A 27,827-nucleotide genomic window follows, 5' to 3' on the forward strand; every position below is an offset into this window, starting at 1 on the left:
GGGGGGGAGATCTGGTTACAGGTCTCTGGCCCTGACGCTTGTTCACTTTCAAGAAATTAAGCACTGGAAGTGGGGAAACCATTATATCCCAGGTATGGTTTCAAGCATATTCACTACTGGGACACAATGTGGGGATTGTTCTCCTTTGAATTACAGGAAAGATTCAAAATGTTCAGGTGCTTCTGGCACTGTCAATCACAGTCTGGGCTGCCTTCTGGATTGTTACACACCATATTCAATCCATAAATGCAGTTTCTAAATGCTGGTGATACCTTAAACGTTATACCTACTAGTTATCCCATACTAGTTACACCAGACTGGTTATTAGGAAATGCTCTGTAATATCATACTTGGGATAGCATCACCAGATTTTGCAATTAAGGGCATTCAGTGAAGGTATACTGCTTATAGCACCATATGTCCTTATAATCCATCACAATCAGTGACTGTATAATGATGCAAGCTCACTCGATAATTCATATGGGTGTTCTTGATGTTTACATGTTTTTCTAATGCACTGAATGTAGGAAAATCCAAATAATGGAAAGATCCATTATCCAGAAAAACACAGGTCCCGAGCATTCTGGATAACAGGTCTCATACTTGTATATGTCTGATTTTATTATTATCTCTCATTGAGATAGCAGGGATATAGCATGGCAAAATCTTACAGTCAGGCCCATTCAGTTATTGTTCAGATGTTTATAGAGCTATTTAATAATATCATACTGTGTGTCATATCATAGGACCTTACAATAGGGTCACCCAGTAAAAATATAATGGGTATGGCACAACATATCCTTTCAATCAGGCCCAACCAGTGATTATAAAATGTGTACACAATAATATCAAACTGTATATAACATTGCAAACCCATTGCAATTAGGGCCACTCAGTGAAACGATACGGTTATAACACCACACTATGCCCTTACAATCAGGGCTATCCAGTAATTGAATAAGGTATACAGAACTATGTGCCCTATGCATTTAGGTTGACTCAATAATATCATATTGTTTACAACAGGGCCAGCCCTTTGCAATATGGTCACTTAGTGACTATATACTGTGTATAGCGTTACATGCTCTCCCAATCAAGGACACTTAGTAGTTACACACTGGGGGAGCTCTTCAGGCTCCTTTTACATTCAGGGCCACTCAGCAATACCATACTGGGTATAGCAATACATGCCCTTTTATTATCCAGGCTACTCAATGACTGCATAATGTGTATAGCGTTACAAGCCTTGGGGCCACTCAGTAACTGTGTTTTGTGCCTTGCACTATAGGCCTTCACATTGAGTGGCACTCAGTGATTATATATGGTGTTCATATTATAGGCCCATTTTTCCAATTAGAGGCCACCCAGTAATTGCATAATGTGTATATCTCTACCTGCCCTGTACATTAAGGGCCATAGTCTGGCAAGATGGGTATAACACCGGAGCGGTTTTGGTCTTTGCCTAAAGTCAGTGAAAAATATATATGTATGTGTATATATATATATGGACTGTTAGGGTTATGAATTGTCTAAACATTTTATGTTTGTGCAGGCCACTGCATAGGGTTATTACCTGCCCTTAGATGATAGCCCTTTCATATAACAATACTGTATATTGCAGTATTAGCCTTCCAACCATCTTATGCCCTCAGTGATTATGTGCATTACTATTATATTAAGGGTTATAGAAAATTATTTGGCCAAGTTGTGTGCTTCAGGAAGTCATCTGTCTGTAAGGCCATTCATTATGTTATTATCTCCACGGCAATGATTATTAATCAGCAAGTTTAGATAAGCCGTATGCAATAAGGCTTTACGTATTGTTAAAGGGAATAATGGTTCCCTATGTTCTAGAGCCTTTTTACTCTAGGCCACATTAAGACAGCTGCTTATTATGGCAATACTTGTTTATAATCAAATACAAGAGTCCTCTGCACTCAACCCATTATCAATATATTTAAGACAGCGACATTTTGTGCATACTGCTACTAAAAAATGCCTTACCCTTTAAACAAAACAGGGATTGTTTGTCCATATATTGCAATATATTTAAGCTGGCCAACTACGTCAAAGTCATCCCATATCTGGCCAGTCCTATGCTCAATTTTATCTGATTCATTAAGAATTCTATTGCTTCATTATACATTTTACAAAGGGACTAGGTATTACCTGCAACTTAACTTGCTGCTTTCAAAGTAAACCTCCATACTTGGCTGCCCTTTTATTAGACACCAGTGGGATCACCTGACTATAGCTGGAGAGGGTGGGAGCTACAACATAGAGCTGGTCACTGCTCCTGTATAAACTATAACAAACAAGGGAAAGTTGTGCTCACCACTATTTTTTAAAACCATTAGGCGGGGGTGCAATGAGGCTGTGACCACAAAATACATATAGTCAAATACAAGAGTCCTCTGCACTCAACCCATTATCAATATATTTAAGACAGCGACATTTTGTGCATACTGCTACTAAAAAATGCCTTACCCTTTAAACAAAACAGGGATTGTTTGTCCATATATTGCAATATATTTAAGCTGGCCAACTACGTCAAAGTCATCCCATATCTGGCCAGTCCTATGCTCAATTTTATCTGATTCATTAAGAATTCTATTGCTTCATTATACATTTTACAAAGGGACTAGGTATTACCTGCAACTTAACTTGCTGCTTTCAAAGTAAACCTCCATACTTGGCTGCCCTTTTATTAGACACCAGTGGGATCACCTGACTATAGCTGGAGAGGGTGGGAGCTACAACATAGAGCTGGTCACTGCTCCTGTATAAACTATAACAAACAAGGGAAAGTTGTGCTCACCACTATTTTTTAAAACCATTAGGCGGGGGTGCAATGAGGCTGTGACCACAAAATACATATAGTCAAATACAAGAGTCCTCTGCACTCAACCCATTATCAATATATTTAAGACAGCGACATTTTGTGCATACTGCTACTAAAAAATGCCTTACCCTTTAAACAAAACAGGGATTGTTTGTCCATATATTGCAATATATTTAAGCTGGCCAACTACGTCAAAGTCATCCCATATCTGGCCAGTCCTATGCTCAATTTTATCTGATTCATTAAGAATTCTATTGCTTCATTATACATTTTACAAAGGGACTAGGTATTACCTGCAACTTAACTTGCTGCTTTCAAAGTAAACCTCCATACTTGGCTGCCCTTTTATTAGACACCAGTGGGATCACCTGACTATAGCTGGAGAGGGTGGGAGCTACAACATAGAGCTGGTCACTGCTCCTGTATAAACTATAACAAACAAGGGAAAGTTGTGCTCACCACTATTTTTTAAAACCATTAGGCGGGGGTGCAATGAGGCTGTGACCACAAAATACATATAGTCAAATACAAGAGTCCTCTGCACTCAACCCATTATCAATATATTTAAGACAGCGACATTTTGTGCATACTGCTACTAAAAAATGCCTTACCCTTTAAACAAAACAGGGATTGTTTGTCCATATATTGCAATATATTTAAGCTGGCCAACTACGTCAAAGTCATCCCATATCTGGCCAGTCCTATGCTCAATTTTATCTGATTCATTAAGAATTCTATTGCTTCATTATACATTTTACAAAGGGACTAGGTATTACCTGCAACTTAACTTGCTGCTTTCAAAGTAAACCTCCATACTTGGCTGCCCTTTTATTAGACACCAGTGGGATCACCTGACTATAGCTGGAGAGGGTGGGAGCTACAACATAGAGCTGGTCACTGCTCCTGTATAAACTATAACAAACAAGGGAAAGTTGTGCTCACCACTATTTTTTAAAACCATTAGGCGGGGGTGCAATGAGGCTGTGACCACAAAATACATATAGACAAATACAAGAGTCCTCTGCACTCAACCCATTATCAATATATTTAAGACAGCGACATTTTGTGCATACTGCTACTAAAAAATGCCTTACCCTTTCCAACCATCTTATGCCCTCAGTGATTATGTGCATTACTATTATATTAAGGGTTATAGAAAATTATTTGGCCAAGTTGTGTGCTTCAGGAAGTCATCTGTCTGTAAGGCCATTCATTATGTTATTATCTCCACGGCAATGATTATTAATCAGCAAGTTTAGATAAGCCGTATGCAATAAGGCTTTACGTATTGTTAAAGGGAATAATGGTTCCCTATGTTCTAGAGCCTTTTTACTCTAGGCCACATTAAGACAGCTGCTTATTATGGCAATAATTGTTTATAACCAGGTAATAGGTGAATATGGAACCTTACAGGATTTTCCACAGTTTAGTATAATAGAAGCAAGGGAGCAGCTGCTACTTCATTATATCTATTCTGTTAATCAGATAAAATGTATGCAGTTTATAAGGCATGGGGTGTTGCTACATTTAACCATTATTTTGGTAATGCATACTGTATCAGTAGTTTCTCAATACCAGCATTACTGCATCTAACCATGATGCCTTAGGGCTATTTGGAATATTATGCAGCCGTATTCTGAATTTCAGAAGGGAATATTCTGCAGTTGATTGTTGGGTAGAAATAACATGACATTGCAGGCTGCAGCTGGGTTGTTCTACAGCTAATCTTAAGTAATACTGACGCTAAAAGATTAATCTTTAAATATGAATGTACATTAAAAAGTACCTATAGGTGATGTTGATCATATTTTGCTAAAAGGTTATTTGTAAGTAATTGTTAGTTGAAGTTCCTAAACCTGACTGTTTTGTCAACCTGACCGTTCCATCTCAGCCTATCGGTTAGAGTTCTAATGCTAACGGACTCCTATTGCACAAATATGGCAGCCCCCTCATACAGGAACATGGGAAGTCAGACAGGTAATGTAAAAGTATTGTGCAAACACCTATGGCACATTATAAGTAGCAAACTAAGCCAATGCTATGATAGATGCAAAATGGTAAACTCTGGTCTCAGTATCTCTTTAGGCTGTTGCTACTGCATAGGACATTAGCTACTGTTTCACGAGTTCCATAAGTTAAATAGACCTGTTACACATTCTTTGTAGTTGCCCAACATTAGATTATTTCAGCATTCCATTGGTGGGGTACATTCCTTAGTACTGTACCTGAAGAATGTGCCTCTTACATAAGAATAGGCAGCTGTTAGGGTCATGCTGTGTTTATCAGTTGCTTCATACTGGTGTTCTCAGTAGTCTGAGCACCACCCTTATAGGAGACTGCTCTATTCAGCATGGGCATTCTGTGAATGCAGTTGCAGTGACTACTACCAGTAATAGGAATTATTGTGATGTAGATTGTATAGGATTATACCAAAGGGTATAACAAGTTAAGCAGTCCTCTTTTACAGGGAATAGGGGTCCTTGGTCTAGTGGATGAGTGATCTGCCTCAGTGCAGACAACCCTGCTACCAAGAACTCTTTGTGAAAGGGACAAGTCACAAGTGTCTCCCATGTCCCAACAAAGCGTCAGTGTTAGTGAAGAAGAAGGCTTGCTACAGCAGTTCTAGAACTCTTAAATGGGCATTCGAAGGTTGGCCTAGTCAGAATGATTAACAAAAATGACTATACTGCATGGTATCAGTGGTTCACTCCTTGGTGACTAAGCCATGTTGTATTCCCTCTCCTAAGAATAAACCGGGGAGTTTTTTGCAGTTCATCTCTGTTATAATCTAACACTGTCAGATTGTGTTTGTTTTTTTTGGAAAATTTTTACAAGCAATTAAATATTGTTTTCTCTTTTCAGGTATAGCAAGTCCAGGTGGCTTGTTGAAGGGAGAGTTTTTTGATAGGGCTCATTCCCTACATAGTTTACTCAATACATCGTTGAACTCTTGAGTATTTTATTATATATATATATATATATATATATATATATATATATATATAATCAGGGCCTTGCAAGTAGCACAATGCAATTAGTCTTGGCTTCTTAAATTGGTATCTTACTCTGTGCATAGTGTGGTTAATGCCTAGGTCCCACAGGTCCCAGTCAGCAAATGTCTCACTTGGGCTTACTCTGTGTAAGATTGTCAGGGAGTCGGGTTATGGGAGTCAGATGTTCCTCACTATAGAATAAATTTCAGATTTCCTTACGGAATTCAATACCTGTATGCTTGCAAATATTTCAGTTTTCTCTGCCTAGTTTGAACATTCACAATCACCCTGTGGTGTTGAGTTTAAGAACACTTGCCAGCATACACCTTCTTTGAAGGCAAGGAGTACTAGTTGCTTTCTGGTTTTTGAAATATTCTTATATGCAGATTTTGTGCCTTAACCTCCATTTTTATTTTTGCAGGATCCTCATCTGCAATCTTCATCCTGTTATAAGCCTTCAGAGATCCATTCTAATATTTATTATAATACCCCCCCCCCCAATAAGATAAGCTTGGCACATCCCACGCGTAGCTGACATGGAGACATGGCCAGGGAAAAGGGAAAATTACATCATACTTACCGTGATTTTCCTTTCCTGGCCATCATCCATGTCAGCAAGTTTAATCCCACCCTTACTGTAGTTTAACCTGGCAGCTTGTTACTTGACACCTGTGTAGGGGAGTGGGGAGGCTTTAAAGTCTTTGGGAGGGGAGTTTCTTCTGTCTGGGGTCAAGGGGAGGAGCTTACCCACGCGTAGCTGACATGGATGATGGCCAGGAAAGGAAAATCACTGTAAGTATGATGTAATTTTCCCTTTTCTGAAGCTCTGATATAGTGACAGTTTTAGGAGGTAAATTGCTTTCAAAATGTTTTTCTTTCTGTTACATTACATTTTTTGAGGATGGATGATTATTATATTTTAATGTGAAGTTTATATGAAATGTCGCCTTTAAGTAATTCGTTTCACACATTATGCAGTAGTCAATGTAAAACTGCATTCCTAGAGATGGGTTTGCTCCAAGTGACCTGTAAAAGGGAATTCATATTGTAGCCTGCCATTGAAACAACTGGCAAACTGAAATACACAACACAATATACAGTATAGTACCATGACAACTTATTCTGGGCCTTTAACAATTCCTCTAATTTACTATAGAAGAAATCCCTTACTGCAGATTTGTTTTCTGTGATACTTCCACAGACAAATTTTCAACTCCCGTATTTTCAACTGGCTTTTTCCAGTCGGCCAAAATGAACAGCAGGTGACACTGTTATTTCAAGTTCATTATATTAGCAGCGTTAAACTACTAATAGCTTGAAAACTAGAAAAAAAATAATGAATATATACATTACATTTTCTTTAAGGCTTTTTGAGTATATACCAGATGGAATATGTATATATATATATATATATATATAACTTAGTGAACCAGTGTAAAGGTTCAACATCTCTAGCAAAGTAATGATCAAGCCCTTCAGAATTGTCCCAGGACTTTCCCATCTTGAATTCTGAAGTGTCCGTGACACGCACATGCTCAGTGTGCTCTGAGCGGTTGTTGAGAATCTAAGCTTAGGGGTCATCACAAATCATGAAGCAGAAATGAGGTTTGTTGTTTAAGAAGGTCCTGATATAGGACCGAAATGTTGGAATCATAGTAACACATAATTATACATATTTATATATATATATATATGATATACTTTATTTTAATCACACATTAAAATATATTGACGCGTTTCGATCTGTCTACAGATCTATTTCCTTGTATTTTGCACCATCCATTATTCCATGTATTCTAACAAGAAGTCCAGTCAATGGTGAATCAGTGCATTCTATCTATTTTTTTGCTATCTCATATATTTGGATATTTTTCCTTGTTTCAACAACTGCAAAAAAATGGAATTGTGAAACATTTTGAATCTGAACTTGGGGAATTGGGCTCAATCACCACCAAAGGTACTAAATTGCACTAGTGCAGTCAACAATATTAACCGATCAATGTGTTTTCAAAATGTTACAAAAAGGAAAGCAAATCTCTAATCGGTAACTGCACTGGTACATTTAGCACCCATGAATAAAATGACCCTAATGAACATAAATAGAGGCACTTACCAGAATGTTAAATTGATGTTTTCGAATAAAAGGGTGAGTGAGCATTGGTGTGCTGTGCATGAAATCTGGGCATTTGGTCTCCAAGCTTTAGAATGCCCTTGAGCACAGTAATGCCTGGAGCAGTAACACAAAGAACAGCTTTCATTTGAGGCATTAGATCAGAAAAGATGATGTATCATTGGAAATTTCTTCTGCTTGGGTTGTGTTGCATATGGATATTGCTTTTTAAAAAAATCTTTTTTAATACAGTAACCAGCATGTGCTGGCAAGAATGAAGCTTAATGCTCAGTACTCTTAATGCCCCTGTGTGCCTTCAAGTCACCTTTGTTTTATCCTGAAAAGCAGAGAGTTAAGCAAGCCCCAAGGCTTAAGCTCTGTTCAGTGCAATCACAGATGTGCTCTAATTAATATAATAAAAAAGAACAATCTGATGAGCTTGATACATGGCTGCACATCACGCCTCACACTAAATTGCTGCCAACAGCTAATTCCTCCACTCTGCTGTAATAGTAATTATATTATATTATACAATAATGTTAGGATTAATACTGTAAGAAGCCTTTAGCTGGTCAGAAATGTCGATGTTTTCCATAATTAAAATCATTGCTACTGATTGTATCCCAAATATGTTCTCTCTCTCTCACTTCAAAAAGCCTAATATATAAATGGGCAAATACAAGAGTCCTCAGCACTCAACCCATTATCAATATATTTAAGACATTGAGACATTTTGTGCATACTGCTACTGAAAAATGCCTTACCCTTTAAACAAAACAGGGATTGTTTGTCCATATATTGCAATATATTTAAGATGGCCAACTGCACCAGTCATCCCTGATATGGCCAGTCCTAATGCATTTATTAGTACAGGTAGCTGTATGCACAAAATGTCTCAATGTCTTAAATATATTGATAATGGGTTGAGTGCAGAGGACTCTTGTATTTGTCTATATGTATTTTGTGGTCACAGCCTCCTAATGGTTTTAAAGATTAGTGGTGAGCACAACTGTCCCTTGTTTGTTATAGTTATACAGGAGCAGTGGTCAGCTCCATGCAGGGGCGCTCCACCAATGAGGCGAGTTGAGACACTCGCCTCAGGCGGCAGCGCCCCCCTGGTTGCCAGGGGCGGCAAAAATGCCGCTCCTGGTAACTAAGAGCCGAATTTCCGGTTTTCAAACCGGAAATTCGGCTCTTCTAGCGCAGAGAGCGCTATTGCGCTCTCTGCACGAATCGTCGCGGACCGCCCCTGCCCTCTCCGGCGCTATAAAGGTTAGTGCCGGGAGGAGGGAAGGGGGCGGCGAAAGAAGGCCGCCTCAGGCGGCATTATAGCAAGAATCGCCCCTGGCTCCATGTTGTAGCTCCCACCCTTCCCAGCTCTAGTCAGGTGAGCTAAGTGGTGGCCAATAAAAGGGCAACCCTGTTTTGGAGTTTTAACCTTGAAAGCAGCAAGTAAAGCTGGCCATAGATGCACAGATCCTATCGTGCGAATCAAGGATTCGTACGATTTTCGGATCGTATGTGGAGAGTGCCAACATCTTTCATTCGGCGGAGATCGGTCGTTTGGTTGATCGGACAGGTTTGATTTTGACCCGACCGATCCCGCCAGAGTCCATTGCACATCTTAATCGGATTGTTCGGCCATACTCGTTAATGGCATATCGGGGAAAGATCCGCTCGTTTGGGGATGTCGCCAAACGAGCGTATCTTTGTGTCTATGGTCACCTTTAGTTGCTGGTAAAACTTGGACTATAATGCGTTTGGCACCATAGATGCAAAAAAAATGGAAGAAAAAATTACCATTGACTCCAATCCGTTTTACCTTTTGGTAAATTTTCCATGATTCAAGAATTTGGGGAACATGGCAGTTTTTTTCATCACTAATCCGCAGTCACTTTGAGAACCAACACAATCAGCTGCAATCAAAACGCAGCATGTACAATAGTTCTTAATGGAACAATGCAGAAAACATTCATTAAATGTTTAAACTGTACAAGTGTCCAAAGCTGCACAAGCCTCATTACTAGATGTGACACTTACAGGAGAAATATATTTAGTTCTAAAAGTAATTTTTAATTGATTGCATGGGACCTGTTGTCCAGAATGCTCAGGGCCTGGGGTTTTCTGGATAAGGGATCTCCCCAGCTTGTCTACTTAAAAAATAAGTAAACATTAAGGGGCAGATTTATCAAAGGTCAAGGTGAATTTTCAAATGAAAAAAATGAAAATTTTGAGCTACTTTTTGTGTACTTCGACTAGGGAATAGTCCAAATTCAATTTGAATTTAAAAAAAAAATCAAAAATTCGAAATGTATCTTTAAAAATGTGACTTCGACCATTCGCCATCTAAAACTGCCGAATTGCTGTTGTAGCCTATGGGGGACCTCATGAAACCTATTTGGAGTCAATTGGTGGACTTTGAAAAATCAAATTTTTTAGGGGAAAAACTTTGAATTGAATTTGATCGAATGCGCTATTCCTTAAATTCGTACAATTCAAATTCGGCTGAATACAGACCTATTGGATCAAAAACGGACCTATTAGACAAAAAAAAATTAATTTTGGTTGGACTTTTTTAATTTGAATTTCGAAGTTTTTTCAATTCGAAATTGGACCCTTGATAAATATGCCCCTAAATAAACCCAATATGATTGTTTTTCATCCAATAAGAATTAATTATATCTTAGTTGGGATCTAGTATAAGGTACAGTACTGCTTTATTATTACAGAGAAAAAGGAAATAATTTTTTTAAAAATGTAATCAATTGGTTAAATTTGAGTCTATCGGAGATGGTCTTTCTGTTATTTGGAACTTTCTGAACAACAGATTTCTGGATAATGGATCCTACACCTGTAATGGAAAATGCCCCATGACTATACACTATACAACATATGCCCTAAAATATCCAGACGGCCATTTTAATTAGTGGAAGTGTTAAATGAAAATGTATGCCACAAACCATGCTGATGCAGGTGAATAATTAAAGAGGTTGTTCACCTTCAAACAACTAGAAATAATTACTTTTCCAGTTACTTTTTTTTTGTGTCACAGTTTTTCTAATATTGAAGTGTAAAGTGTCATTTTTCACCTTCTAAAGCAGCTCTGGGAGGGGGGGGTCGAACAGAAAAACATAAATAATGGAAAGTCTTTATTTCTGGGGAACAATCTAAAAAAAACTGAATTGAAAAAAGTGTTGAACAACCCCTTTAAGGACACCACTATTTAACCACCAGCAATGAAAACTGGCAGTAGAATGGGTATTGTTGCACCATTACAGAATGCCACCTTGACAACAAATCAGTTAATTCAATTTCTGCCCCATTCCTCAGGTCAGAGTAAAACATTTTTAAAGATGGAAAGACTTTGGCCAACATCAATTCAGTTGCAAGGCAGTAGACCACAGAGCTTCACAGAAAAGGTCCACCAAATGTTGCTGTGCATAAAAACCATGTCATTGGCTGGAATAGCTACAGTAAATATTCAAATTATTTCAGGAAATAAAATAGGCAAAATAATTATTTGTCAATAGTGATGGGCGAATTTATTCACAGGTGCAAATTTGCGGCTAATTCCCGTGATTCACGAAACCGCTGCGGAAATTCGCCAGCATTAAAAAAAATTGACGCAGGCGCAATTTCGCCAAAAATGGACGCCGGTGTCAAAAAAATGGATGCCGGCATCAAAAATGAGACGCCGGTGCCGTTTTGCAAATTTTTCGCCGTTTTGCGAATTTCGCTGGAAATTCGCACATTTTTTGTCAAATCAAAACGCCCCAAATTTGCCCATCACCATTTGTCAACAGCTGAACAAGATGGATCTTCATGGTTGAGCAGGGACATACAAGATTAACGTCGCCAATTTACATTTACAATGGCAAAAGTTGTCTATAATGGTGCCACCACTGGATAAGGGGAATCTTTAGAGTGATAAATCACTTTTCACCATTTTGTTGGTGTATATGTTTGTTTTGGTTGATGAAAGCAGAGCACTAGCTATTGTTCATGGTCTCAGTAAAGCAAACCTTAATTGTACAGCATACAATGAAATTCTTCTCAATTCCACAATCTCTCCTTTATGACAACAGTTTAGGGAAGGCCTTTTCCTCTTAGTAGGGTTTCTGCAGAAATGGTTTGATGAGATGAATGTAGAAGAACTTGACTGGACTGGAGAGTAGCTGGTATTATAGGTTATAGAACCAGCTTTATATTCATACCCTTGGTTTTTGGAATGAGCGTTCAATATTGGAGATGATAGATAGATAGAGAGAGAGAGAGAGAGAGAGAGAGAGAGAGAGAGAGAAAGAAAGAGAGAGAGAGAGAAAGAAAGAGACAGAGAGACAGACAGAGAGAGACAGAGAGAGATGATGGATGGATAGATAGATAGATAGATAGATAGATATTCAAGAAGACAAGAAAGAATGTTATTGTGATGTGCATAAAAAATAAAAAATAACCACAGCTCTGAAAATTCCTAGTATAATTAATGGTCACCCAATAGAAGATAATTATAGATAGAATATAAATTACCTTTACAAAGTTAATTCGATTAACTAATAGGCATTCCATCTGTTTTACATGTACATTACTTGATTTTTTCATTCTTATTTCAGACACATTTCTGAACTGAAAGGCCAGACCCTCTGTCAATCATTGTGCTTATTATACATTCAGAATAAAAAAAAAAGTAGAATGGCTAAATGTTTCATATGCATGGTCTAGAGACAAGTAGACAAAGTAAGATTCTTGTTGCTAAACAATTTTTGTGCGTATGTGAACATATTTGCTTCCAATTCCTCAGTGTACCACACAGCTATGTATGGTATCCAGAAAAAGAAGAGAGTGGGTACTGAGTCAAGAAAACACTGAGGGGGTCACATCTGTTCAGTAAAATTACTGATGTCTGCTAATTAACATTAAAGTACCTAATTAGGTATCATTGTAGCTGCTAAGCAGACTTTCTAAATGTATATTAATATACTGTAGGTATAAAAAGCAGCCTGAAGGATTTCACCTTGGAAACGCAGAAGTTCGTTATGAAATCAGTGAAGGATATTTATGTAGAATCAAAGTTATAACTACAATAAGTTCAAATCTATGAAAACTTGGGCACATTCTGCAGAGCTCCTTCATCAGCCATACATAAGGTAAGAATTTAAGCCAGGGATGACATAAAACTTTGTATTCATGCAAGCAAAATCAAAGATGAAATCATAAATAAATATATCTAATATATAGACTTTGCTGCACAGTAATGATGACACTGTTATGAATCATGTTCAACAACAGAAAATACTAAGAAATACTGTATAGGGGCAGATTCAATAACGGCGAATTTTCGCCAGCGTCAGCTTCGCACCCATCACACCACTTTGCCAGATTAGATTCAAACTCTAAACTGGCTGCCAATTCTAACAGCTGCAAGGTTTTAGTAAAAGTGTGCATATTGTGTTATAAACATAATTTCACATTATGGATTTTGTACATATAATATATTTTATAGAGTAGGTACATTTTAAACTAAATTTGTTCCTAAATTCCTAAAATAGTATTTTGCTACATAAGACATATGGTTTAAATGCAAAGCTGTAGTATTATTACATGAAGAACAATGCGGATCCAAAGACTTGGCTATTTTTTATTTAAGAAGGATTTTTTTTGCTTATGAAGAAAATTGAATACAATTATAGACTTTGTTTTTGCCTTCCTCGGAATCAGTCTGGGAAATGCTTGACTGAAAATTGAATTTGATACATTCATGTATTTATCAATCTCAGGCATTGCATTTACTGGTCACTTGTTAAACTGAAAAGACAATGTTACACCAAGAAACATAAAAAAACAAAACAACCCAAGATTTTTCGATATTTGAACAGTATATATCTTCTCTCTTCCACAATCTCTCAAAGATAAACTATCCATACCTTCCAGTACAACACTTATGGAGGAATGTAATAAAAGTCAGTAACGGAAAAACTATTCACAATACAAAAAGTTATGCCTTTGTACAAACAAATTTTGCGATGGGCAAATTTAATATATATTTTGGAAACTGTTTAGTGATCACTTCCGACAGTGGAAGACCATTTGCGAATTTTATAGTTTGCACCAATGCATACTAAGGGGCACATTTACTATGGGTCGAATATCGAGGGTTAATTAACCCTCGATATTGGACCGTTGAAGTAAAATCCTTTGACTTCGAATATCGAAGTTGAAGGATTTACCGAATTTCCTGCGATCGAAGGAAAAATCGTTCGAACGATTCGAACGATTTTCCTTCGATCGCAAATTGGCTAGAAAGCCTATGGGGACCTTCCCCATAGGCTAACATTGATGCTTGGTAGGTTTTAGGTGGTGAAGTAGGTGGTCGAATTTTTTTTTAAAGAGACAGTACTTCGGCTATAGAATGGTCGAATAGTCGAAAGATTTTTAGTTCGAATAGATTTTTAGATTCGAAGTCAAAGTCATGGTCGAAGTAGACAATTCGATGGTCGAAGTAGCCAAAAAAATACTTCGAAATTCAAAGTATTTTTCCTTCTAATCCTTCACTCGAGCTAAGTAAATGTGCCCCGCCCCTAAATGTAATAAAACTTCTTACTGAAAAAGTCATTATGTTTGCTCCAAACGATTACGACACCTTCAAGCACGAGGCATGATTTGATGTGTGTGCCAATTCTTTCGATGCATGTACAATGCTCCAATTGACTGTGGTGCTAAGGGAAACTCTGAAGCTGCTGCCTGCTCTCGTTTTGAAACAGGAGACAGGAAGAACTGAGTGGCGCCAAGTGCAACTGTACGAAAGTACAAAGAGGCCATTATGAATGGGGTTTTATGCACAATTGACTGTGGGAAAGTTTGCACAGATGCAACTGCTGTTTCCAAATGCCAATTTTCAAGGAATTTACTAACAATAACTGTTGTTACTACTTTGTATGTTTCTAATATAGTTAGTTAGCCAAGCATGTCATCTTACAAAAACTGGAGTGAATGGATATCTAACATAACAGAACAGAACACTACTTCCTGCTTTCCAGCTCTCTAACTCTGAGTTAGTCAGCGACTATAAGGAGGGCCACAGGGGACATAACTGTTCAGTGAGTTTTTAATTGATCCTCAGCATTCAGCTCAGATTCAAAAGCAACAGTTATGAACCATGTGCCCCCCTCCCCTCAAGGGGGGCCTGGTAACCAATCAGTGGAAACCAAGAGAGCTTTAAAGCCGGAAGTAGTGCTCTGGCTATTATGTTAGAAATCCAGTTACTCCAGTTTTTATAGATTACATTTTTGGCTAACTAACAATAATGAAAACGTTTTATTTTGCCTATCTTTTTACCCGTTTTTATTTTAATACCGAACAATTCCTTTAAGGGCAGATCTTCTGTAGGATTTCAGTCTATGTAAGATTTTTTGAAAAATCAGAGTAGATCCAATTCTATAGATTTTACAAAACTGATTTTTAGCTGTGTCAGAGTTTTCAGTTTTACTATTGCAGAGCCCAAAAATGCCAATTTGTCTGAAATGTCAAATCCCAGAAAACGCTATGGACAATATTTCCAGGTGGGTTCAACACTGTGTTGATATTAATTGATATTGATTGAGTGGAATTGTTTTTATCGTCTGATTGATCTGTATTCGATTCAGTTAGCGTGCAGTCAAATCTAATTTGATCGGCTTAGTTAAGGATTGCCTTTAATAATTCCCAAGATCAATATAGATCAACTAGACTTGATCCATAACAGAGGTTACTAAATCTACCCATTAGTGTTTAAATCAGTTTGCTATTTGTATAAAATTCTGTAATTGTGATTATCCTGTGTATTATACAGTTGTATGAAGGTGGGAATTTTAGTAGCCTCAAATGCAATACCTTCTACTAAAATGTTCTTATACTGGAGCACAAGCATTGTCCTATCCTGCATCAGTATGTGGGCAATGGAGACGATCAATGCATTATATGCGGTGACTTAAGCAATTAACTTCGCAGTTTTGAAGGCAACGCAATAAAGTACAAACGTTTATTAAAGTTTAAGCAAACAATTGTAATACATTCACTTGTAATAATGTGTAATGTGATGTCCATATGACTATGTTGTTTGGTGAAAAGCCTTTCATTGAAAGATATTTTTATTGGACTGATTCATTATTGGTTTAGCAAAACAATGGAATAGTTGGAGAACCCACACATGCAAAGAATTGATTGAAATTCCTTGTGACAGTCAACATACAACAAAGACATATAACATAAGAGAATATCAACCAAAGTTAAATAAACAACAGGGGCTTTAGAAACCTCTTCGCCATTGAAGTTAAGGCCCATTTTTCAAAATATATACCATCCTCTATGGTCGCAAACCAAATCTCTGTGCTTAATGCTCTTGTACTGGTGGACACCTGGAATGGCAGTGAATTTAATGACTTGCAGCCGTTGGCAGATTTTGTTGAGCAAGTCAATGATCCTAAATTGCATTCCAATAAAAGTTTGGCTGATCCCCGAGCTGTCAACGGGGTCAAAGTAATATGTGTGACTTTTCTGGCAAAATTTGCATGACATATGTGTAACAATTAATGTCCTGCAAGCTTTTTGATGTAGTGCTATAATTTGTTCCCGATCTGCAGTCTCAGGGGAGATCAAGTGTCTATGAGTGGAATGCTGAAACAGCAATTTACACAAATTGCATTATTTCCTGGCCTCACAGTATGAGTGTCACTCTAAATGCATGACACTACAGACCAGTGAAGTCTTCTGCGGGTTCCTAGTCTACTAAGGGAGAACATGCTGCTGCTGAATGGATATTTCCAGTGCACCCTGTTCCCCATTTCAGTTCACCAGGACTGACTAAAATGAGGAGTTAATAAATGTTTCTAGTGAAAGCCTGACAAATTTATGATCACACTGCCTAATTATTTAAAACTTTGAACATCAAGTTGCAGACAAAACTTAGACCCTGTAAAAAAATGCATGATGAACTAGTAACATTCTTACTAAATATTATATATTGTACTTCATGGACAAATAATCCCAGCTCGTTTATATTGATGTTTTTAAGTGTAGAAGAGTTCTTGTTTTTGTCTAATTATAAGATTTGATATATAGTATTATGTATAATAATAATAGTAATAATTAGCGATGGGCGAAAATTTGCGACAAAACGTGAAATTGGAAAGTTCAAGAAAAAATCGTGAAATTCTCGCGTTTCACGAAAAAATCTGGAAATTCAAACATTTTCACAAAAAATAGAGCAATTCGAACTTTTTCACTAAAAAATTGAGCAATTCGAACCTTTTCACGAAAAAATAAAGCAATTCGAACCTATTCACGTAAAAATATCGGAAATTGCGAATTTTCACAGGAGATTTGCAAATTTATTCGCCGGCAGTGAAGCGCGGGAATTTCGCCGCAAATCCGTGCCAGGCAAATTTATTCGCCCATCACTAGTAATAATATTCCCACCTCTTACTATACAATAGTGTATACAATAGAGGAGTCAGAGCTACCAGATCCACCTAATAACAGAGCTACCAGATCCACCTAATAGCTAAATCTAGTCAATGGCTGACTCAGTATATGGTTCATAAAACTTTACTAAAAATTAATGGTAACAAGGCGCCAGGACCAGATTCTATTAAAGTTTAGCTCAGTTTTAGACCAGTGCCTATTTCTGATTTTCTCAGACTCTCTTTCATCTGGTATGGTACCTGGATTGGAGGAAAGCTATCTTTTTCAACCTAACTTACTATGCTACTAGGGTTATGGTTCTTTTGAGCAAGCAGACAAATTATCCACACCAATGATGATTTTTATATTCTACATTATTGTTACCACCAGAGCAATGGAAAAAAGGTCAGCTTCATTATGGCTTCCCTCTAGTCTGCAGTCCCAAGACACTCCAGTCTCTTCTTGCAGGCGGCCCCCTTCACTACTGTCCTGCCCCCACAGCTAATTGTGATACCTGCACCCACCCAATCAGATAAAACCCTCAACTTGATCACATAGGGGCCGATTTATCAAGGATCGAATTGAAAATTCAAATTTCCAGTTTATTCCAGTTTATTTTAGTGTAATTCAAATAAGGAATAGTCCAAATTCGATTCTAGTTGAAAAAAAAATCTGAATTAGAATTTTTAAATTTATCATGCACTGTCCTTTTAAGAACTAAAATTTGACTATTCACCATCTAAAACCTGCTGAATTGGTGTTTTAGCCTATGGGGGACCTACTACAATTAATTTGGAGTTTGGTGGAATTTTGAAAAAAAAATTTGTTTTAGTGTAAAAATTCGAATCACATTCAAGTCAAATTCAATTTGAGTTTGCAGGTCGATCCTATTCCTCCGCATTTAAAAAAATCTGATTTTTTAATACATTTCAATTGGTCATTTTTTTTTTAATTTTGAGTTTATGGGAGTTTTTAGAAACTTCCATAAACTCGAAATGTGACCCTTGATAAAACTGCCCCATACTGTTGATTGACTTTCTAGCATACAAAATCATACAAAAATTTACTATGACTGTTAATTAGGAAAAAAAATATTTACCGTGAAGTAAAATATTGTAATACAGTGTAGGATTACAGTTTGTCACAATGGCACAATTCTTATCTAACACATTTATTGAAAGAATTCTTACATATATTTATAATTCATGTTTCATTCTTGACTGCTTTTAACAATTCTCAGAATTATCTGTTTTACTGTTTTTAGTGAATCTCATTACATTTCCTGTTCCTATTATTTTAAAAATTCTTACAGGTGTTCAGGTCTGTTTTGAGGGATTTAGAAGTGTCTTATGTTTGAATCTCTGTACATAAATATTGATCAAACTCGCTCAAGTTCATGGTCCTCTGCACCCTATTACATTGGATCATATACAGAGTGTGTCTAACATTTCTCCAAAAAAAAAAGTTTACAAGAAAAAAATATGTTCCTGAAAAAATCTTCAAAGAGAATAGGTACTTTTGATCCTGTGAATCCAACTTTCTTTCTTACTGAAAGTAAACCAAATGTAGATAGGGAAACTGTACAGTGGAAAGCAGGTATGGATTTATAGAGTGAGTTTTTGGGACCAGAAAATTACATTTTCAATGCATTCATTTTTTAATTGACATATAAAATATTAAACATTTTACATATAAAGTACATATTTACATTCAAATTAAAATACTGAATTACATATAAATAAATATATATTTATTTTTTATGTACATTTGCATTAAATTAACATATTAAATACAGCAAAAAGACAGCCCTTTTTATGTCATCATTTTATGTTTTTTTCATTTATGACAAAAAGTATCCTGTAACTCAGTTTGTAAAAATCCCTTTTTTATTCAAAAATAATTTTTTTTTACATACTGACCCCATGACAGTCTAACATGTCTTACCTTCAGTATTTTTTCCAATATGTATTTTTGAATAAAAGATGTATTTTTATGAACTTCGAGTTACGGGATACATTTGTCATAAGTGGTGATCTGTGCTCTAAGAACTGGGGTAATATCCTTCTAACTACATGATACCTTTGCATTATGAGCCCAAACATGAGTGTCCGCAGAAGGGGGCAAGAGGGGGCAGTTGCCCCACACTGACTTTTTCAGCTATTCCAAGAATTTGCTTGTAAATTTCATTCAAAATGTTTTTATACTTCCCACCCCAAGACAGACTTTAATTAGGTTATCTACTGCATTGTAAGGAATAGGTTCATCTTCAGTGGGATGCTACCTTATGTGATGTCAGCAGTGTTGGACTGGCCCACCGGGAGACCAGGAAAACTCCCGGTGGGCCCAGGTATCAGTGGGCCCTCTTGCTTCTAGCCATTTAGCCTATTTCATGGTCATTCCTTATTTCTTTATGGGAAAAATGTGGTAAGTAGTAGTGATGGGCGAATTTGCCCTTTTTCACTTCGCCGAAAAATTAGCTAGTTTCGCGCGAAATTCGCAAAACGGCGAAAAATTTGCAAAACGGCCCAGGCGTCTCGTTTTTGACGCCGGCGCCGTTTTTTTTGACGCTGGCGCCAGTTTTTTTTATGCCGGCACCCGTTTTTGACGCCGTCGCACGTTTTTGACGCCGTCGCACGTTTTTTCGGAAATTTTTTTTTTTGACGCCGGCGAATTTATGCCGGGAATTTTCGCGGGCGTTTCGCGAATTTATTCGTTGGTGGCGAATCGTGCCTGGCGAATAAATTCGCCCATCACTAGTAAGTAGATATTAAATACTAGTAGAATAAAGAGTTTGAGTGAGAAGAGGAGGAATAATATTTTGTAAAGTGGTGCACTGTCTAAGATTTTTGGTAGGTCCATGGTCTATGGTCTTCTGGTGGGCCCCTGGCATCCCAGTCCACCACTGGATGTCAGCTTACTTGCCCCCCCCTTGGAAAATTTTCTACGAACATCCATGAGCCCAAAACAATCCCTTGTAAAAACTCATGCTTTTAATTATTTTATTGTTTCAAAATCAGCAGTAGTTATAGGGTTTACTGTGGCGCCATGCAAACAAGTTACTGAAATATTTCACCCCAAAATTGTTTCCCCCACCAGGTGCAGGCTAATAACAACCACAGTCTGGTTGGGGTAAAAATGTGTTAATTTTTTTAAAAGATCTCCTGGATGTATATTTTGCAGCAAATACATTACACTACCCAAGCCCAGGAAACCTTTAAAAAATAAAATAAAGGTGTTCTATTGCCCTACACATGTGCCCACTGTATCGTTGAGTTGCCATATGTTAGGAAATGTAAGGGTGAAGGAGGGTAACCCCAAACAAAAATTTATGATCTTTTTCAGCCTATCACCCTTAAAAAAGTTAAAAACGCCAGCATTTTTTGGGACTTAGAAAAAATTTCTACTTTTTTTGAAGCAAGCCCTATTTACTCTATTGCACTTCTCCTGGTCTGAGGTGGCGAAGGCAAGTCTGGTGCAAGAGGCAACGTTCAGTAAAATGCGCAAGTTAGGGAATTAGCGTAGTTACGTCCCTTCGCCATAGCGCAACTTCGTCTGGCGTAACGTTCTGAAGTAGCGCTAGAGTAGGTCCACCTCGCTAGCGAATTTACGCCAGCACCCGTTAGTAAAACGGCGAAGTAACGCAATGATGTCACGCTGCTGAATTTGCGCTAGTGTTAGCTGCTTCGCGCTTTAGTAAATTTGCCCCATAGACTCCATTTTAGTCAAATACTTAATATTTTTGAAAATGATTTCCATTTTCTTTGTAATAATAATACATTATCTTGTACTTGATCCAAACTAAGATATAATTTATCCTTATCAGACGCAAAACCAGCCTATTGGGTTTATTTAATATTTCAATTTATTTTACTAAAAGTATGTGGATCCCTACCAGCAATTCCTTTTATCCGGTCCCAAACCTTTTCGATCAGCACAAGACTGGTGGAATTCCAAAATTGTAGGCCTTGAGCAAGATAACTGGGATGAAGCAACAGAACACATATACACTGTCCTGATATCGTTGAAAGACAAACTAATACAATATAAAATTATGCATCATATTTACATAACTCCCACACCACTCAAACTGATGGGCCAGATCCCCTGCGACTCCTGTCCCAGGTTTCACCAACAAGCTGCGGATTTCTTCCATCTAATCTGGGAATGCCACTACATATTGAGCTTTTGGACACAAGTCGTAAACTATCTATCAGATAATCTTGACTTCCCGAGAATAATTTCACCTGCAGTTTGCCTTTTGGGGGTCCTAGAAGAGATAATCCCAGCTAAATATACTCAAATCTCTTTTCGTATCCTACTCTTTTATGCAAAAAAAACTGTAGCCCTACACTGGATGGGTAACCCCTCACCCTCTCTCAATGCTTGGATACAACTGGTTAACAAAGCAGTACCCCTATATAAGCTCACCTACGAAGTTAGGGGAACACCAACAAAATTTGATAAAATTTGGGGCTTGTGGAATGACATTGACCCGACCCCTCTTTAGCACGTCTTAACTGAATCCATCTCCTATTATGAAATCCTTCATGGTTTGTTCTCCTACCTATCCTCGAGGGTCCCAACCTAGCCTTCAGATGTAAAGTTCACCTGAGTTTGAGTGTCCATCTCAACTTCTCAATAACTGTATTGTGTTATGCTTGGTGATAGCCTGTGCCATATTTTCTTCCTGCCTGACTTCTACAGTTTAGTCTGCGAGTGTACTTATTTGTTGTATGTATGATTGATGTGCGTGTTTAAAATAAGAAATAAAACTTACCTTTAAAAAAAAAAAAGTATGTGGATCCATTTTAACGGAAAAATCCCTTATCCGGAAAACCCCTGGTCCATCAGGTCATTCTGCATAACAGATCCCATACCTGTACAACATTTTATACAGTATGCTCTTTCTCTAATGCAGTTGCACTTTCTTTCTAGAACAAAAGTAAAATAGTCATATTAAAGCAAACTAAAAAGAATATTAAAATACTCTTTTAAAATCATTTGAAAACTGTGCAACCTTTATAATCATTAGCTTCCCCTTGGAACTCTCTGAGGATACCAGTAGCTCTGTATTGGAGTAATTGGCTTGGCTACATGGAGCAAAATAAGCTGCAGTCATATATTCAGTTGAGCATTAGAAGATGATTGTATTTTTAGTTGTACTTTCTAAAGAAAATGCTGTTTTGCAAATCACTTTGAAATAGATTTACCATACATGTCTTTAAAGCTAAAATGAAACCAAAGTAATAAATTCCCATAGATAACCTGGCTGAATACAACAGTCAGGTTCCCTCAAAATAAAGCAGCAAATATATTATATATACGTATAAAGTATTTTATATCATTTCCTGAATGCTCATAGGCATTTACCAATGTCCCTTGTATTGATCCGAAAGCTGCATTTGAAGAAAACAACTTTTATCCACAGCCAATGACTTTAATCAAGACCTAATCTGTTGTAGATGAGACGCCTGAACTAAAGTGAAATCCTTATGTGCAATGTGATAAAATTGTAATTGGGCCTTTCTTTGCAATTTTGCTACATAGTCAAGCTGCAATTTTTTGGTGTAGAGATAAGAAGACGTTAAAAATCAGTCACTGGTTGTTTCTTTTTAAGGAACTAGTATGTAAATAGAACTACAGGTATGTGATCCGTTAGCCGGAAACCCGTTATCCAGAATGCTCCAAATTACAGAAAGGCTGTCTCCCATAGACTCCATTTTATTCAAACAGTCCAATTTTTAAAAATGATTTCCTTTTTCTCTGTAATAATCCGTATTGGAAGCAAAACCAGCCTATTGGGTTTATTTAGGGCAAATTTATCAATGGTCGAATTGAGAAATGTAAATTTTAAATTCGAATGTCATGCTAATTTTAGATGATTTTCTAGTAGACGTAAGGCATGAAGATTCAAATTGCGGAAAGATCCATTATCTAGAAAGCCCCAGGTTCCAAGCATGGATAACAGGTCCCATAACTGTATATGTATAGGTTTTGTGAGAATTGAAAGGATTTATACATTTTTGACATTGCATTGCGCCTTCTTTCACGCACCAATCTTTTTTTTTCCAGATTCGTACTCGTACTTTGACTTATCTTCTCATTTTTTCAATTACAATTACAATTTTAATTATAAAAATGCCACTGTGTATACTGTATTCAAGTATTCAAGTTTTAAAGGCTCAAAGTCTTGATCTTGAATATTGATACATCATCCCTTTATTGTTAGTACATTGAATGAGTTAATTACGGAGTGCACATAGGGGCAAATTTACTAAAGCATGAAGCGGCTAACACTAGCGCAAATTCGCCAGCGTGACGTCATTTCGTTACTTCGCCGATTTACTAACGGGTGCTGGCGTAAATTCGTTAGCGGAGTGGACCTACTCTAGCGCTACTTCGCACCCTTACGCCAGGCGAAGTTCCGCTATGGTGAGGGACATAACTTCGCTAATTCCCTAACTTACTGAACGTTACCTCTTGCGCCAGACTTTACTTTGCCAGGTCGAAGTTCAATACAATAGATAGGAGTTTGTCCAAAAACAGTTGAAATTCTTTCTAAGTCCCAAAAAACGCTGGCGTCTTTAACCTTTTTAAGGGTGAAAGTATGAAAAATAGCATAATTTTTTTTGGGGGTACCCTCCTTCCCCCCTACATTTCCTAACATATGGCAAGTCAACGATACAGTGGGCACATGTGTAGGGCAATAGAACACCTTTATTTTATTTTTTAAAGGTTTCCTGGGCTTGTGTAGTGTAATGTAGTTGTTGCAGCATGTCCATTATATTTTAACTTTGCGCCATATGCAAATTAGGCATAGCTAGCGTAACTTCGCTTTGCCTGACGAAGTAACAGTAGCGCAACTTCGCTACCAATTGCCTCCCTGAGTGCAACTTTGCATTTTAGTGAATTTGCGTTGCGCTGGCGAAACCACGCCTGGCGAAGTGTGGCAAAGCTGTCGCTGGCACAGCTTTGGATCTTAGTGAATTTGCCCCATAGAGTCAATGGAATGCATGTAGGAAAACCACAGAGAATTTTTTCTCAACACTAGGCACAATGTGTTGAATTATCCAGAAAGATAACCCAAAAGCCTCCTAGCTAGGAAGAGGTATGGGCCATGGCTGCTGGACCAATTCCTATTGATGGGCAAAGGGAAGGAAATTTAACTGGTTGCACCAATTTAGGGATGTGGCACACGGAGCGAATTAAACCGGGGTCCTACCCCTGGTGTGTTTATTGTGTTTGACGCAATAAACACAGACACCAGGGGTAGGACCCCGGTTTAATTCGCTCTGTGTGCCAGCCTCTTACTTCTTCACATTGGACCATTGGGAGTGTCGTCTCCCTTAGGCTTTGGGCACCAGCGGTATTTGTTGAAGGGCCTGAGTGTGCGCGTGATTTCTCTGCACCAATTTAGGGATGCCATTTAGTGTCAAAGAGCTAGGGATTAGTCAGTTTCCCCTCTGAGGGGACTGGAACTGTGATACCTTATATATCTTACATATCTTATTATGTTATATACTGTAGGTACCATTAAAACTATACCCCCGAACAATGTTGGTCTCTATAAAAATATATTGCATAAAACAGCTCATAAGTAAAACTCTGCTTCACCTTTTCCATAAAAAATATGCTTTTATAGCAGTATGTGCTATTGGGTAATATTAAATAGAAAATTGCCATTTTGAGTACTATGGGCTGCCCCCTGGGCACAAAAACAAACCTAGGGCACACATACATGAGCCAATTAATGGACAAAGTTCTGTCTTTTACTCCCAAGCTTTTTCCTGTTACGGTTAGAGCGGCAGTTTGTATAGTCAGGTGATCTCTGAGGGAGCACAGAGAATATAAAATGGTGGCTGAAGGTAAAATATTGTATTTACTGCTATCTATTGTATATACTGGTTTGGTAAGATTTTTTAATTGGCCACGTGATATGATATAAAATTCTTGTTAGGTAAGTATTCATTTTGGGGTATCATTTTCCCTAACGTACAGCAAGAACAACAAAAAGATTGATAGCTATACTATCCAGTAACACTAGGGGGCCGATTCACTAACTTAGAGTTAAGGATTCAAAGGTAAAAAACTTCGAATTTAGATGTTTTTTTTGGGCTACTTCGACCATCGAATGGGCTACTTTGACCTTCGACTACGACTTCGAATCGAACTATTCGAAGTAAAAATCGTTCGACTATTCGACCATTCCATAGTCGAAGTACTGTCTCTTTAAAAAAAACTTCGACCCCCTAGTTCGCCATCTAAAAGCTACCAAAGTCAATGTTAGCTTATGGGGAAGGTTCCCATAGGCTTGGCTAACTTTTTTTGATCGAAGGATATTCCTTCGATCATTGGATTAAAATCCTTTGAATCGTTCGATTAGAAGGATTTTATCGTTCGATCGAAGGAATTATCCTTCGATCGTTCGATCTAACTATCTGCGCTAAATCCTTCGACTTCGATATTCGAAGTCGATGGATTTTAATTCCTAGTCGAATATCGAGGGTTAATTTACCCTCGATATTCGACCCATAGTGAATCGGCCCCCTAATAACCATATCTAACCACTTGACTGGTCCTACTGTCATATCAATCTCAGAATCACTCAAGTGCAATTAATTTTCAGTTTTATTTTACCAAACATTACCAAGGTATCATGTAGTCATACCCAAAAGAAAATGATAGCCATATCTTCATTACGTGCTCTGTCAGCATACATTTATCTCAGAAAAACATTTTAGTATCATGAAACTAGTTTTGTAGAAAACGTAAACTTTGCATATTTTTTGGCTGACGATTGCAGTAATGCACAATGTTTTTCATTATAGGGTCCCAATCAATCAAGCAGCATGCCAAAGAAAACCAGGTTTTATATTTGCTTGGTGCCGCTCAGCGTTGATTTTATAGCAAATACTGATGGCAACTACAAGAACGCCGGAGTCAGAAAAGTGTTAATTGACAGTGATTTTAAAATGTTATGACAGTTTTCACAAGTAACATATACAATAAAATACATGTTAAACAATATAAACAAGTGCAATTCAATATTAAAAATGTAGAAAGAATATGTATTGTACTGTTTCTTTTTGTTTATTGTTTGGTTCCAATAGAGTCCCTATCTAGAAACAACATGCTGGGATGTCGTAGGGTGTTTAATACTGTAAGTGCATCAGCTGGCAGTTGTGCTAATGGCGACATATAGAAGGAGAATGATTTAATGATGCTTCTGTCACAAATATTGGAGGCAGTGCACTGCTCATTTGCTTTTCTGTGGGTGCCAGATGCACCAGATTCATGTGAGTGACGGGCCTTAGTTATGAGTTTCTAAACATTGCATCACCCAGAATAAAGTGACAAAAACTTTTACAAATAATGACATTAAAATATAGCTGCAAACTTTTTTTCATTTGTACTGTATTCAAACAAATTAATAAAACATCTTATTTCCCCTTATTTTTGTAAACAGAGTGGCCTGATTACATAGATTTTTGAAGTATGCTCTTTGCCGTGTATTTGTTTAGCCCCTTTGTCAAGCTTGATAAAAGGTCAATTTGGACCTGAAACATGGCAGTACTTGTCTGTGCCAATTAAATGAATGCATGAAGGCATTTTAATTATATGAAGATATCAGTTTGGAGTGCTGTCCAAAATCCAGAGATTGTATGATCTGAGGAATGAATACAGCAGGATGTGTACCCAGAATAAAAATTAACCTGTTTTGATGCTGACTTCCAGCCATAACACTGACAATTAATCTAAGCCCATTTCCCTCCAAGCAAGAAAAAAAACAACATATTTAATAACATTCCCTAAATAAAAAAGTCCTGCTGTTTTTTTAAATTCACCTGCTACCAGAGGAGCAATTGAGTGTATTTTTGTACTTGAAAATAACCCACTAACCCTTAGAACAGGAGAGTTTCAGCCCTTAATGAAAAAAACCCTACCCCCCAACCCTACATAGACCCCCCTCCCTGCTCCCCCCCAGCCTAGCTACTACCCCTGGTAAATGCCCCTAACTCTTTACTTACCCTTTGGAGCAGATTCAGGGCATCAGCGTTCACTGGTGCCATCTTCTTCTCTTCGATAATCTTCGGAATGAGAGCGGTGTATCGGCACATGTGCAGTTGGAGCAATCTTCGGTTTCGCAAAAACTGCGCATGCTCCGAATGGTCACAGAAATTACGAAGTGAAGGAAGAAGACCCGAAGATTACAGAAGTGCCGCAAGATGGCGCCATGCCCTGAATCTGCACTGAGGGGTAAGTAAAGAGTTAGGGGCATTTACCAGGGGTTTCAGTTAGGCTGGGGGGGAGCAGGGAGGGGGGGGAAGGGAGGGGGGTCTATGTAGGGTAGGGGGGTAGGGTTTTTTTCATTAAAGGTTTAGTTCTCCTTTAAAGAACACATGAACAGAACTGGAATAAAGTTTTTGGTTTGACAATGGGAAACAAT

At 37.6% G+C, this 27,827-nt stretch overlaps 1 long non-coding RNA gene across 2 annotated transcripts; it reads left to right on the plus strand.

The window, feature by feature from the left end:
• LOC121394537 lies at positions 1-26,823 on the plus strand. 2 transcript variants are annotated; one of them, XR_005961756.1, is made up of 4 exons: positions 1-92; positions 12,929-13,089; positions 15,437-15,501; positions 26,209-26,823. It is a non-coding gene; the product is annotated as an uncharacterized LOC121394537 (long non-coding RNA). The 2 variants fall into 2 exon arrangements; XR_005961757.1 differs by lacking the exon at positions 15,437-15,501.
• The last annotated feature ends 1,004 nt before the right edge of the window (positions 26,824-27,827 follow it).

The sequence above is a fragment of the Xenopus laevis genome, chromosome 6L (assembly GCF_017654675.1).
Source record: "Xenopus laevis strain J_2021 chromosome 6L, Xenopus_laevis_v10.1, whole genome shotgun sequence".
NCBI classification, from domain to species: Eukaryota; Metazoa; Chordata; class Amphibia; order Anura; family Pipidae; genus Xenopus; species Xenopus laevis.